The sequence below is a fragment of the Pseudonaja textilis genome, chromosome 1 (assembly GCF_049901715.1).
Source record: "Pseudonaja textilis isolate UNSWEBS1 chromosome 1, rPseTex1.2, whole genome shotgun sequence".
Taxonomy (NCBI): Eukaryota; Metazoa; Chordata; class Lepidosauria; order Squamata; family Elapidae; genus Pseudonaja; species Pseudonaja textilis.
The window spans coordinates 38,694,394-38,707,005 of NC_141990.1; positions in this window are offsets into that span (position 1 = coordinate 38,694,394).

A 12,612-nucleotide genomic window follows, 5' to 3' on the forward strand; every position below is an offset into this window, starting at 1 on the left:
TTTCTGTCACATATATACAGAACAAAAAGCTTTTCTGAGTTTTCTAGTTATAATTAATAGGGAAACATGGTAATTTGGGGATTTGCATCAGGTTTAAAATTTGAGTCACATACTTCGCTGGGCTGTTGCAGAAGGAAAATTATCAGAGGGGGCAGAAACTGGGACAAGCTCTTCTAGGATACATGGGGTACCTTACAAACTTATAAAGGAATAAGGCATGGATCAAGGTGCAACTCCTGGGAGGCAGGTGAGGGACAGCCCTGGAGGAGGAGTTATGTAAAATGCAGCAGCTTCTCTTCACCTTGGCTGAAGAGATAGAGGCTGACTAGCAAAGGCTCCACTGAAACATGTTCTTATTCCAACCACATTGTCAAAGGCATTGTTCTGTTTCTCTATGGTGCTGAGAGATATACTCTGCATCCAGCCTGGTTCTCCATGTATGCTATGAGATGTCAAACCTGGGCTGCTTCCTGCTTCTGCTCTATTTTTCTGCCATTCACTCTTACCTTGATCATGGCTGTTGAATGCAAGAAGGCCCTGAGCAACAGTGTTACTTCCCCCATCCTATTGTTCCCCAGGTGTGGCAGGCAAAGAGAAGCTCTAGAAAGGAAGAACTGTTGGGTAGAAGTCACAGAGGGGGAAATAGGAATCCCTACTTACTTGTTCCTTGTGACCTTTGAACTCCATCTAAGCCAGGGGTCGCCAATCTTTTGGACCTCAGGGACCACCAAACTCATAATTTTAAATCCCACAGACCAGAGACCCTGGGAAAATCCCCCTAAAAGTCTGCAGGAAAATTCCCCACCCCGTTTTCCTACCGATCGATCATTCTTTATTTGAGATCGCAGCTCCAGCTCCATTCTCAGGGGCAGAGAAAGTGAAAGAGGCTTCATGCAAAGAAAGCAGCAGAAGTCTTTCTTTCTCTCCCCCAAACTCTGCCAGAAACTAGTCTTTTCCAGCGCAGCCTCTTGTAGCAGGATGCCTTGCAGGGTCCCAAAGACTCATTTCTGGTGGAGTTTGGGGGAGAGAAAGAAAGACATTTGCTGCTTTCCTTGCGTGTAGCCAAAAGCAGAAGAACAAAATGGAAAAAAGCAGCCGGTAGCCAGGCCAGGCGCGTGGGGCACATGGGGCAAGTTCCCCCCTCTGCCCTTTCCCCCCTCCCCTCACTACCTTATGTTGTTTGCAATGCAAGCGACGCAAGCCTTGTGTTCCTATGGGCCATGTGGGCGGTACAGCCTTGTGTTCCCGTACAGCCTGGATTAATTGCTTTGGGAGGTGCTTTGCGGGGGACATTTCTCTGTGGACCACTAAAATTTTCTCACAGACCACCAGTGGTCCCCGACCCACTGGTTGGCGACCACTGCTCGAAGCAGCTTCTTTCCAGCTGTCCTAACAAGACAAGGGTTAGTGGGATAAGTAATGCAAGGTGCCAGCATTCAGTGCTTCTTAAGCGCCCACAACTTAAGTCAGGGTGTGACAAAATGGTAGCAGCGAAGAAGAAGCAGTATGATATCTCTGAACAAACCCCAGCAAGCCTGCCTGAGAGGGGAGCATGATTCTGACACCATGGAGGGTAGAATACCATACTGTCTTCGCTCAAGTAAAGATGTGCTCCTTGGGTGACTTTTGCCAGTTATACTAGTGATGTACTCACAGGCTTCAGCTTAAGCTATGTTTGAAACATGACAGAATGATCTGGAGGGCTACATGTGACCTGTGAGTTTGAAATCCCAACTACAGAAGCTTTGGGAGTTCCATTTTGCTTTCCAACCTCTATAAAGTCATTGTCTGAGACAAAAGGCACATAGATCTCTTACCAAATTCTTTATCAGAGATACTGTTTAATGATCTTGCAATTTTTCAGTTTTGGTATGTTTTACTTAGGAAATATTTAGAAAGTTCCAAATGAACCTTGAGAATCTTCAAAGATGATAAATTCTGGAAATAACTTCTACAAATATTTTTTTATATATTTTTTCAGAACTTTGTGGTCATGGGTTTGGAGAGCATTCATGCTCTCAGGATATGATACACTGAATGTGACTTCATCTTCTTTTGCTTGGATGTCTACCTGGGCATAAATCTATACAAAGAAAGTCTAAGATATAAAATACTTGAAATCAAAAATAAGCAATTTTTGAAAATAAAATTGTGGGGAAAAAGAATAATTTCATCTCTGAAGGAAACTTTGGATATAAAATAGTGTTCTGAATGAGCAAATCTCTGATCTGGAGCCAGATCCTGGAAATAAAATGCTGATTTCAAACAGAAAGGTACTGAATATATTTTAAATAAATATTCAAATAAATATTTCTGTATTTAAGCAAGCTATCTTATTTCTATTAAAATAGAAATTATATTAATGATCTTGTATTAAATAAAATCATAATTTAGATAATGAATCTCATTGACTTCAAGCAATTATCAGGCCAATGGATTCATGTTTTGTTCCTGGAAACAGCTCCCAAACTATTAATTATATTGGAAATTCTTGTAGCTAATGGCCAAAAATGCAGGCTATTTTTCCTACTTTCATTCTGCCAACCCTCCTCCTGAGATGACCAGGGAGCCCTGAAGCTTCCCTACAGGTAATAAAAAAGAAACAGTAACTATATGATTTGTTTAGTCTTTTCCTGACCCAGGAAAGAAAAGAAGATGGTTCTTTAAAAGGGATCACATACTGCTATGATCCAAGTAAAAAAAAAAACACAGCTTAGTAAACTAATTAGATTCATGCATTTTCTTTCCTTAAAGAATGGTTCACCAGATTAACAATATATGCATTCTAACTGTACGGTGTTTTTTATCACTTCTTTCTGGTCCTATTGTAGATTTACAAAATAGATTTTCAAAAATAACACTGATCCATTTGAAGTTTTATCTTTGCACAAGAATAAAGATTCCTTGCTGTTTCCTTTTTCCATTCTACCAGTATACCTCCCTTGAAATGACTGATACCTGCAGAGCTAGGCATACAATTGCACATTCGAACACTTAGCAGGGTTTGATTTTAGAATACAACTTGAAAATAGGAGAAAATAAAATATTTGACAAATATATTAATGAGGCAAAATTTTATCCTGGCCAAGCTGAAACTGTTGGTCAATCTACTATCAACCATTTAGAACGAACAGAAACTTTTCCCTTGTTCTAGCTAATTACTTCCATTGCATGCAAAAAAACTCAGAGGAAAACATTAGCTATATTTGCACAATATAGTGAATCACCGGTACATTTTAGCCTAATGTTGTGCAAAGTCAGCTCATAGGGTTAATTTATCCTCTGCTGTGTTGTGGTAATTTATTATTCTTGCTGACAGTTCAGCTCAGGGGAAATACAAGCAGTAGTTTGCAGCTCATCTAGAACGTGAATGGAATGAAATGTAAAGTTTGAATGTATTGTGCTTGAATATGTATATTTTTAAATGTATGCATTCATTTATATTTAAACATATAAATATGAGCTATTTTGTACACACATTTCCTTAAAACTGACTGCTTTCCATAGTTTCCAAGAGCCAGGGGTTAAACTGGGGTTTATGTATGGAAATAATGTGATCTACCATTAATGCTTTATAGAATTGTTTATCTACAGAAAAGTTCTAAAGAAGTCATCCAAAGGCTGCTGCTATTGCTACCACTAAAATCACACTCACCAATACTACCTCTATTAAAACATGTGTAAACTCTGCAAGATGAATAAGATTTTACTTCTAGTGAGATTAGCCAATAAACCAATAGAAAAGAAACAACAGAGGTCATAAGCAAAGTGTAAGAAACTGAACAACTACCCTGTTTCTCCAACAATATGGCCTCCCCCAATAGGAGGTCCCAGCATGTTTTATAGGCATGAAATGAAATTAAGCCCCTCCCTCCCAAATTAAGGCCTATATTAAAACATGCGAAATGGGGGGGAATGGTGGGGGGGGGGCTTACCATTAGGAAGTACTTTTGTTGCACACCCGGATATGGTGCTGCCTGCGTTGACCCCAATATGAAGTGCCCCACCAATGCCAAGGTCAACATCCAAGCCATCGCTGCCCGCCCGCCCAAAGATGCAAGGGGGGGAATTAAGTCACCCCCGAAAAGATGCCCTAGCCATTTTTTCGGGGTTCAAAAAAAATTAAGACCCGGCCTTATTATATGAGAAACATGGTACTTCCATCCATTTATCACAAACATAACAAAGTAAGAATGTTTCATATATTACAGATTATCACATAAACCATGGAAGTCTTTTTGTATGTCCCAAAGGTACTTTTTTTTCAAGAGGCAATTGGACTTTCTGATTTTTCTTTGAAGATATTTTGCTTCTCATTCAAGAAGCTTCGTCAGCTCTGACTGGACGGTGAAGCTTCTTGGATGAGAAGCGAAACATCTTCAAAGAAAAACCAGAAAATCCAGTTGCCTCTTGAAAAAAAGCACCTTTGGGATAACTATGACTGGATAACTAAGAATCTCCGTAGACATCTTTTTGTCTGTCTGTCTATCATTATATGTGGGAGTGACCCTGGCAGACAGGAGGGAGAGCTGCAGGCTGGACAATTGGCATGTAAAAGATATCTCAGACCACAGAAGAAGACCACAATATAGAGGAATACCATTCAGAAGGGAATCTTCCCTAGTTATCCAATGAGTAAAAGTAAAGGAGGAGAGAAACACTTCTAGTCTTGCAAGATTTTGTGATAGTATAGTAAAGACAGAGTTGATACTCCTGTTTGTGTTTCTTATCTAGGCTAACATATATGCCATACACACACACATATAGTGCAATGGTAAGGGGGGAAAGACCTTGGGAGACTGAGCAAAGAGATGCTGCCAAGGGAATAGTCAAATAAGAGCCAGCGTAACCCACAACTGGATAGCGGATGGGGCAAGAGACCCAGAAGAAATGCTCCCGGTTTTTCAGGCTGTAAAAGAAATTTGGGGGGAAGGATTGTACTTTCAGACATGCAAAATTCTGTCAGTGTAACTTTACAATAATTAACTCATCTGATTGTGATTTCTATCTGGTTTATTCCACAAAGCTGACACATACAGAGAGGAAATACCATTCACCCTGTACTTTGCAGAGTTTATGCAAAAGCACTTAAGATGGCCATGCCCATCCATGAGAGAAAAGAACATTGTTGGATAAAATAAAAATGTCAGAGACAAGTACGCAATACTTCATCAAGGCACAGTGTATAAAAATCAAAGCACAAAGAAACAGCAGGAGGAAAGAACTCAGCAAAAGGTAATCATTAGAAGCCGAGATCATTAGATCCAGTCATTCTTCAGCTAGAAAAGTACCTCATCATTGATCAGGCACCATTTCTCAGCCCAATCTACTTCATTAGGGTTGTTGCAAGAATAAAATTGGAGGGACAGCATCATCTAAGTAAGTCAAGGTACAAAGGCAACAAAGAGAGCACAAATCTCTCTAATTCCAAGACCCAGTGAACATCTGGCGACAACTAACTGTCCAAAGACTATTTTCACACATCTTTGTGGTTCTGCTCTAGAGGGGGAAAGAATTAGCTGTCCAGGCAAAATTACCCTATCACTTGAAAGTCAGACTTTAGTATAGTCACTCCAATATTGACAATCACCAGAGGGGTTTAAGCAGGCAGCTTGGCTCCAAAAGGCGTGTCTGCCTCCTCTAAAACTGACAGCAGAATTGTAATTATGTCTTGGAGCCTAATCGGGGCATAGAAACTCTTTGATCTCTCCCCTGCCTTCCACCCGAAACATCTAATTTCATGAGGTATGCATGCTTAATAAGGGGATAGGTGCTGGTGCGGGTGACTTAGATGGCAACTAACTGGTACTGCAGGGTGACTTCCTTGGACTTGTGTTCTGATATGGGAAGGAACTTCATTTAACTGCTGCTCAGGCTTTAGTTACAGATCTTAGAGCAACTTAAATGACCTGTTAATCAAACAGGTATAAAGTAAGTAGCATGCCTGCTAGATTGCAATTTTTTTAAATAATTCAATCTAAACCAAGATATGGGAGGAGCTTGTTTGTAATCATTCGACCAAAAAAAAAAAATGCTTCTAGCCCATTATTCTTCTGAAGCAGGAGGATTGGTTAAGGAAATGAACGGCATGACTGCTTAAGGCTGGAAGTTCTGCATGCTTTATAGCTCCCCCTTTTTATGGTGATTACGAACTCAGAATACGAGCCGCTATCAAATAATGTGTTTTAATTTGTTCAAATATGGTTGGAACTAGGCTGGTATCAACCCCTGCCTCTCTGGCCACACATCCCCAGCATGGCTATTGCTTCTGCCGTTGGCCTCCCATTAAAAAAGGTCCAACTGTGAGGAATGCTGCGTGGCTGAGTCTAATTGCCATATTAACTTCCCACAATGCTTTTAGTGTACTATCATATTTTAGTGGCAACAACATTTGAAATTTTGAGAGAATGTGGTGGGCATTCCCACAAATTGACTGCCCTGGGGTGGTTGCCTGCTGTCAGATTTCACACCAGACACTACAATAAATCTCTGCTCTCCAGGAATTCAACTCTGCATTCAGCAGTTAGCTAGCAACACAAAGTTCAACACAGCTTAGAAAAATGACTTTACGGAAGAAAGAAGATATACGTTACGCCCCCAAAATTTGCTTACTGTAGAACACATAAATCTTCATAAAATGGCTCCATAAGCCCGTTCAGTCACAAAGAGCCATGCAACCTGTGAGGATAATAGCTTGCCTTCAGACATTGTGTGTGCTCCATCACTGGAGCCTTTTAAGAAGAGACTGGACAACCCAAAGGTGCTTTTTCAGGAGGCAACTGGACTTTTTTGCTTTTTCTTTGAAGATGTTTCACTTATTATCCAAGAAGCTTCTTCAGCTCTGACGAGATAGTGGGGAATATCCTGTCAGAGCTGAAGAAGTTTCTTGGATGAGAAGCAAAACATCTTCAAAGAAAAATCAAGACAGTCCAGTTGCCTCCTCAAAAAGCACTTTTGGGACAACCATGACCTGGATGACTGAGAATGTCTACAGACTTTTAGACTGGACAACCATTTGTCTGAAATGGTATAAGGTTTGGTGCAGGGAGTTGGTCTAAATCTAGAAGACCTCCAAGGTCCCTTCCAACTCTGGTGATATTCTGTGTTCTATGTGTTTTACAATTCCTTCTAATATCCATGGATTTTCTCAACTACCCCATTTTTCATTTAGAATTTCCTTTTTACAGGCAGGTTGGTACCGTTCCAAACAAATGTGGTCATCTGAGGCCTAGAAGCTTTACTGAATATAAAAATGATGTTAGAAGCTTATTCTTTGCTCTGTTGCATGCCAGTTTCCAATTATTATGGTTTTAAAAAGTAAAATACTGTCATTCAAATGCAGCAGAAAGTCTTGCTTGCTTCAAGGGTAATATCTTGGGTGCCATGTTGTTAGCAATTAAGCTAGCATAGGAAAGACCAGTAGTTCCCTAATGAGAACCAATATTTTAACAAATCCCAATCACCACCTGTGACCTTGAACAGGACAGTTTTAATTCAGAAATGCAGAAGAAGAAAAAAACCTACCATTTAAATCTTGGAGCACTGACACACATCTATGCTTTGGTTATGTTTAATATTAGTCTGCAATACAGGTAGTCTTCAACTTACAATTACAATTGAGCCAACAATATCCATTGCTAAGCAAGGCAGTTGTTAAGCGAGTTTTGTCCCATTTTGCAACCTTTCTTGCCACAGTTGTTAAATGAATCATTGTAGTTGTTAAATTAGAAACACAGTTGTTAAGTGAATCTGGTTTCTCCAGGGACTCTGCTTGTCAGAAGGTCGCAAAAGGAGATCACATGACCCCAAGACATTGCAACCATCAAAAATACATGCCAATTTCCAAATGTCCAAATTTTGCTCTCATGATCACTGGGATGCTGCAACAGTCATAAGTATGAAAAAGCGTCTTCAGTTAGTTCTTTCACTGACGTTGTAACTTTGAATGGTCACTAAACAAATGATTGCAAGTCGAGGGCTATCTAAATAAATCTATACTGTTCAGTTCGTTTTAAGAGTACTGTTGAGAAAGATAATCTCAGAATGAAGAAAACCTTGATTTACACTTATGTCAGGCCAATGGACGGATGGCTGGGTGGGTGGGTGGGTGGATGGATTGACACAGACATACAAACACACTGACATTACTAGTTAACAGAAATTTTGGACCCACAAAAGGTCACTTTGGCAAGACACACTCCCGTCCTAGATCCTGCTGGGAAGAGTTATAAGCAAATATCTGATTTTTGCAGGGTGGTCCAAAATCAGGATTAAAGCAGAGGCTCTCTCTCAAATATCAGCAAAATATGCTATATTATATAATAAGTCACCCTGATAGGATTCCCCTAGCCATTCCACTATGCAAACCAAGAATTCTATTATAATAATAATAATAATAATAATAATAATAATAATAATAATAATAATAATAATAATACTCTGCCATCCATGAACGTAGCAGCTTCCCCCACTCCCCCCACAAAAGTAACAGATAGTAACAGATCCAACTTAAATAGATATGTGTATAAATAAATATAAATAGATATTTATCCCAACACATTTTCAAAATAGGTAAGATATCAGTACTGGTGACGACAGCAGGAAAGGGAGCAGAAGATCAATTCCATAATGGGTTATATCTCTATTAGCTCAGTTTGATATTATTTTTATATGTATCACTTTTCTTTTTTTTGAGATTTTTTTTCTGCAGAAAACCTTTCTATTAAAGAAGGCAATGTTACATTGCTGTTATTTTATCTCACTATTTGTTTATACACACATGTCCGCACATAACTCAAGGCAGCGAGCATATGTAATATTCCTCATTTCTATTTTCCCCACAACAAGAATCCTATGAGGCAGGCTGGAATAAGACAGAATAACTGGCCCAGCCAACTTTCGTGCTTAAGAGATGCCTAGAACTCAGTCTCCTGGTTTCTTGGCCAGTACCTTAACCATTACACTACACAAACATTGTATGGGCTGTGCCACACATCGGATCCCTAAACCTGTTGCCAAAGCCATGTCTTTATAGCTGATCTTTGTGAAATTGTCCCTTGTGATCACATGATGCTCTTTGTGAATTGCAAAGAAAGGTTAACAGATACTTCATTGTAAGGATTGTGGACAGAAAGCTAAGAGACCTTTCAGTTAAGGCAAAGTTAGAGATTCAGTTAATAGTGGAACAGAATAAAAGAGAAAAAACGTAAACGGTAAAATCAGTACATAACAAAAGACAAGACAGATTGGTGGTCTTTGTGACAAAGGAAACTGTCATCCTGTAAATAAGCAAGGAACTGTTCAGCTCTAAAGAGAAACGATGAACACCTCATATTATATGTACACATAATACTATTTATTGTCACTGTCTTAATTTTTTTACAAAGAACTGGTCTATGTAAATGGGAGATAAAATATAATAAGCTCCATGCCTAAGATATTACACTATCTATCACACTAACATGAAAAAAGCTGATAAGTAAAAAATTAATCCCAGAATACGAACTGATTTATTATTTAGGATATTTGCAGCAAGATTTTGAGTTATACATATCCCCAAAATGAACTTAGATGAAATCATTCAATATCTGAGCAAATTAAGTGCTTCTCCTTTAAGAAAAAGCTCTCAGCACCAACCTTACCAGATAACTCCTTAAAAAATCAGTTTTTCTTCCATTCTATAAGCAACATAAACATTGCTCTGGGAGTAATAGAGCATTTTAGATATTGAAAGGGAATGGCAGCCACAGATACCTGTGGCAAGAAAGAATAGGATACAACAGATAGGTAAGTAGGAAGTAGGCAGGCAGATTTTTATAAAAGGCTTCCTTAGTTAGGAGGGAAAATCACCAAACAGGTGTTTTGACAAAATTAAAGGGGTTAATTTGAAATACATTTTGCAATATACCAATAAAGCAGACTATTGTGCCTTTGGCTTGATGAACAACAGCTGTGTGTGCACAATCTTTCACAATTTGTTGTACACTTCAAACCAGAAAACAGTTGTGCATTGCAAAGGTGTGCAGTGCACACCAGATGATTATGAATTTGGCAATATCACTCCCTGGTATCATTCCCAGATATAGGAAGAGCACAAGATATGCCAACTGCAGTGTGGTCTACAGGAACTTGGTTACAGCAACTTGGACACCAACCCAGACAAACATATATGTGAGCGCAAAAGTGATTTGAAGCTACAGTATTGGCAAAGAGATAGTTCTGCAAAGTGCAAAATATAGTCATGAGGGAAGGGAGTATTGAACCAGAAGGATTCATAGAATCCTTCATAGCCATAGAACCTAAATGATTCCCTAGATCTGTCCCCCAAAGTTCCTAAGAAGAACAACAGTTACCCAGATTAAATGAAAGAGGAAGTTGCTGATGAGGAGGTTGGTTGGAAGGGAAGAAACTGAACAGCTGGTAAATCAATGTTTTTTGAGGCATTGAGAAGTAGACTCAGATATCAGCACATCATATCTATTATGAAGTATATCTTGTTGCATTTCAGAATTTAACTAGGGTGGGAAGTCTAGATAAATCACATCTTTTTGCATCTTTCAACATTGGTCATGCTGCCTGGACTACTGAGTCTTCATCCTTCATTTAGGGCAGGTGTGTCAAACTCGATTTCTTTGAGCGCCTGCATCAGGGTTGTGTTTGACCTCGGGGGGCTAGGGTGGGTATAGTCAGGATAGGCATGGCCAACTTGATGTCACTCGGGTCAAGGGCTCTTGTGGCAGCCCGAGCATTTTGCCAGTGAAAACAGGTTCCCAAGCTCTGTTTTGAGCTGGGACAGTCTCCTGCAACCCTCTGCCAACAAAAACGGAGCTTGGGAGGGCCTTGTGCGGCCCCCACAAACTCTATTTTTGGCTGGGATGGCCTCCTGCAACCCACTGCCAGTAAAAATGGAGCTCGCGAGGGCCACGCTCGGCCCTCCCGAGTTCCATTTTCACTGACAAAGGCACAGCGGGGTGGTCCTTTGCTGTTTCCAGGGCGGCCCCGTGGGCTAGTTCTAAGCATCCTACAGGACAGATCCGGCCTGCGGGCCTTGAGTTTGACACCCTTTGATTTAGGGGCATAAATCAATTTGATATTTTCAGGTGAAAATGTTTCATTTTTTGAAACATTGTATGTTTTGCACTGTTATATCTTGCAAGTTCCAAGGTTGCTCTTATTTGTTCATTTGTTTAGTATTTATTTACATCCCACTTTTATTATTTTTCAACTCAAGGCAGTAACCATATTTAAAACTCCTTCGTCCTCCTATTTTCCTCACAATACCCACCCTGTGAGAAGTGTTGGGCTGATAAAGTGTGACTGACCCAAAGTCACCCAACTGGCTTTCATTCATAAGGCTGGACTAGAACTCAAAATCCCTGATTTCCACCCTGGTGCCTCAACCACTCCTCACTTTATTCCAATTCAGAAGGCATAAAATTATTAATTTATATAATTCCCCCAGCCTTCAACAGTTTTTCTTAAACTCAATTAAGTGCTTCAGTATGAATATGTTTGTACAATCTCAACTAGCTATCTGTGTATAATTACTTCTAAATATTCCAAGTTGCTTTCATGTATCATCACAAAAATCTTTGAAACCACCTCAGATTGCCAAAACTGTTTGCAAAGAATGTACTTTGCCTGTAAGTTTCACAGCACCAGAACTCCTTCCAAAAAAATAATAATGCATGACCCTGGTTTGTTAGCTTTCACAGGAAAATTAACAATCGTAGCCTGCATGAACAGGAGCAGCTCTCTTAGAAAATACTGTTTTGCTCCAACACACAAGACACCTGCTTTCTTGTTAAAGTAAAAACAAGCCAATAGTCATAGCAAAACTATGAACAGAAAAACCACAAGTGACCAAGCACTTCTGAGTCATCATCCTACCTCACCCCACCCCCAGCTTTCCTCATATACTGTGACATTCCTCTAAAAAAACTCTCAGCCACCTGCAGCCTGGCCAAAAACTGCTGATCAGCAACTCTTTTGTTTGCCTTAAACACCGGCATAATTACATGTCCATATACTGCCCAGATGGCTGGAGCCTTCTTCAGAAAACATTCACCCATAAGCTCTAATGATTAAGGAAAACTGGCAGGGGCCTCTCCCCCTAGGCAGAATCCTGCAAAAGCTCCCGCAAAACCATTTTTCTTGTTTTTTGAAAGATAAACAGAGCACTGTGGTCATATCCAAAGTTTTCAGAGAAGCCTTTGTTGAGAAGCTTCCCTTCCAAAACATTTCCTTTCTTCATCAAAACGTGCACAGTTCTACGCTTCTTAAGATTTTCTCTGTACATGAAGATCATACACGATCTCTGTACATGAACATCCAAGAAAAGCTCCCACAAAACCCTTTTTTAAAAAAAGATAAACAGAGCACTTTGGTCATATGTAATGTTTTCAGAAAAGCCTTTTTTAAGAAGCTTCCTTTCCAAAACATTTCTTCTTCAAAACGTGCTAAGTTCTACATTTATTAATATCTCTCTCTGTATGAAGAACATAAAAAGTTAATCAAAGAATTTCCAATGAGTCCAATGTAATTCTAAAATATTCAATCCTGTCCTCTTCCTGCTAGATTTATGGAAAGAAGGGGGAAAAGCAGAGCTCAACT